Source organism: Pseudorasbora parva, chromosome 24 (genome assembly GCF_024679245.1).
Source record: "Pseudorasbora parva isolate DD20220531a chromosome 24, ASM2467924v1, whole genome shotgun sequence".
Taxonomy (NCBI): Eukaryota; Metazoa; Chordata; class Actinopteri; order Cypriniformes; family Gobionidae; genus Pseudorasbora; species Pseudorasbora parva.
The window spans coordinates 17733125-17736739 of NC_090195.1; positions in this window are offsets into that span (position 1 = coordinate 17733125).

Below are 3615 nucleotides of genomic sequence, written 5' to 3' on the forward strand. Positions count from 1 at the left end.
TATTGCTTGGCACAACGTTGCCGCTGCGATTTTCCTGCGACCGTAAGTGGGAAAAGCAGCCGCTCGAGTAGAGCTACACCATATTACCCGCGGTTCCTTTGCATTCAGCGGAACGGAAAATCGAGCGTCATACCTCTTTTTGACACAGTTTGATTCGTTCCTGCTCGTCCCTCATTTCATACATTCAGGAACTGACATTTTAACATGCTCACCGTTCATTTGAGTCCTCTCTTTTTACAGGGTTATTCAAGTGGTTAGCTACTCTAAGTAAGCATATCTTAGCAGCGGTCACAATCTGTTTCTGTAGGCCTATAAACGAATGCTTTTATCTTTAATTGTTGCGTGTTATCGCGCAGGACGTAGCCTATGTGTTATCCCGCGGAAACCTTTTAGTTAAATTGATTGTTTTAAACGCAAACTGAAGTTTTATTAGCTTAACATAATAGACACAGCTATATTTGACTTATCTGACTGTCGTTATTGATGAATCATGAATCTTTCTCAAACTAAACTATGACATATTACAAGGCTATACCTTCTCACAACAGTGTAAAAACAGTTCAATATGTTTTGTAATGTTACAACGAACGCAGAGTTATGTTTTGCTGTCTCTATTCGTGCAGGAGAGCAAACGTATTTATTCAACTTTTTTATCCCGTTGAAATTCAGGCATTAGCCTACACACACAAGACACCGATTTGTAAATCTGTTACATTCAAAGCTGGCTGTTGCAAAGACCATCCTTTCCGTTACAAACTGGTTATGTAACACCTATATCGTAGCTTCATGGAAGTTCTCATGTTTAACAACTTATAGAGTGTGTTTGCCTGCGTTTAGGTGATTTGCAAGGATTTGCACAGTTAAAACGAGAACATGTTTAATTCTGAGTGGTCGGCCTGCTGTAGGGCATATTATAAATATGCGCGCATTGGGGGCTTTTTCGATTGTAAAACTTGGGTTTCATTCAGAGTTAGTTTTTTTGTTAAACACCCGACAGCAACAAGGCAATTGAAAACAAGGTATTAGCGGGGTTGATACAAATATGGCTAATGCTGATGTTATTGTGCGTCGCCTTTGTATTCCTTTCTCTTTGCAACATATGCACCACACACACATCAATCATTGGGTTTTATCATGTTCTCAACGAGTCAAATTAAAGTAAAAGGACAAAGTTTCCTTTTCTATTGAAGCTCCGAGGGCGATTCCTGTGACATTTCCCTCTCGACTACTAATGCGGCACAAATGAAAGCATTTTACAATCAGGCTCAAAGCGGACCACGAGCTCTCAAATTCCTAATGCAGGAGGTCCGAGCAGCTCTGCGGTGAGGGATCGGCTTTCATATGCGCACTTTAACGCAAAGCGTTCTCTTTGTTCCCCCGTCTACCCCTTTCTATAAGTTTTTATTTTTATCGCTTTGCTATTTTGCTTTAAAACAAATAGGCTATCTGTGCACGAGGTTCTTCGAAACACACACACACACACACACACACACACACACACACACACACACACACACACACACACACACACACACACACACACACACACACACACACACACACACACACACACACACACACACACACACACACACTTGTGTTTTTTATGTTTTATGGGGTCTTTTTCCAAATACATAATTTTTAAACTGCAAACTGTATTTATCCCTTAAGTCTAACTTCTAAACCCATCACAGAAAACATTCTGGATTTTTATGTTTTCAAAAACATCACTTAGTATGAATTATTAGCCGTTTTCCTCATTGAGGCCAAAAAATTCCCCACATTTTATCTTCATAACTTAGGGTTTACCAGGACCACACACACATTTTTACACTATATATATATATATATATATATATATATATATATATATATATATAGTGTAAAAATGTGTGTGTGTATATATATACATAAAACACTCTTTATTCATTAATTTATTGTTTGTTTATTTCTTACTATTTTTGTGTGCATGTTGGTTGTAGTTCACTTCCAGCTGTACAAATCTGTGCACATCTGTGAAACAAAATGTGTGCATAAACAAATGCACATTATATTACACCGCAGAGAGAAATCATATCTAAGCTATATGATTTCTCTCTACAACTCAGACATTATTTCAACCCCCATCTTACAACACTCATTACCAAAGAGAAAGTGGTGTTGCTGCCCTCCTCAGAAGGCCTCTCCAGTGCTACACCAGGGGACTGGGGTGCTCTGATTGACAGGCCATGCTTTGTGTGTCTCTGCTCTTTAGAAGCACTCTGCTGCAAACAGACGGATGGCCCACTGCATGCATGCCCCTGACCGGACAACCTCCTGTTAAACAAAACAAGAATGAGCACACTACTCATATAATGCAGCATGTTTTGTTTGCCTTTTTTGTCTTTTATTTTTTGTCCAATAGCCTATACAAAACATAAAATATAGCCTATCCAAATTATTATGTTATTAGTTTAGATTTATTTTTGTTTTTGAACATGTCTAGTAAAAATTTAATTTCCATAATTAATTTAAGACTTCATTATCACAAACAAGATCTTTAAAACAAAAAAAATGTGATTATTTGTATAGCATATTGTATAATATCATTCAGCCTTTGAAATTAAAAATGAATAAAATCATACAAATTTCTAAAGGAATTATTTTTCCTATTGCCAAGGCCAGGCTAGTTCAAATGTATTGTGCATGTATGAAGCAAACATTTGAGCTTGCACTGCATGAATTTGAGCTAAAAGCAGTGTTGGAAAGGTTTCCCCCTCCTTCTCTGCTGGATTAATCCTCTGACGTATCTCCATGGGGTTACCTGCACTGCCTCAGGTGTCCCGGTCTGTTTGCTTGAACTCAGTCCACACAATCTGCAAGGTGTCACTTGAATGTCCATGAGTCACAATGTACAAATTGCGACAGAGGAAAGCGAATGTCATGTTCAAGCGAGGAAGAGCTCTGAATGGTCATTAGGCCTCAGGCTTCTCAACTTCTACTGGGGATACAGGAAATCAAACATTCACATATATACAAACAAGACAATTATCTTCACTAACCATATTTCCTTCAAAACTTTAATTTTAAGCTTGTCTGGGATGCATTCCATGCTTTGCAGATATAGCCTGATTTTTGTATTGTCTGTTGTCAGCAGTTTGCTTAAATACAGCTTAAATCACACAGATAGTCAACGCTGGTATTCAACATATATATGTATATAAGGAAGTGTATGAATGCAAAAGGGACAGTTGTATATTTAGCTGCATGTTTTTTGGCTAATCATATTCTGTTACCAGACATTGCCTGTCTTATGATTTTGGTGCATATTATGTGCAAACTCGCTCTCTGCTCTCTTACTCAGTGACAAAAGCTGCACTTTTTTTTCTCCAGTAGTCAAATCCAACATCCCCTCTGTGACTCAATATCCTCTGCACTTCAGGTATTGATCCTCTACCCTGCGTGTGTGCATGCATTTCCCTGCCATCCCTTGCTTTTTAGCCATCTCTCTCTGTCTGTCTGTCAGAGACCGAGGAGTGATGAAATCTCTCTGTCCCCGTGGCAACAGGCGGCACGTGGATTGAGGCCAGTGCTAGCAGATGCCTGATCTATGATAATGTCCATTGATAGGAAAAT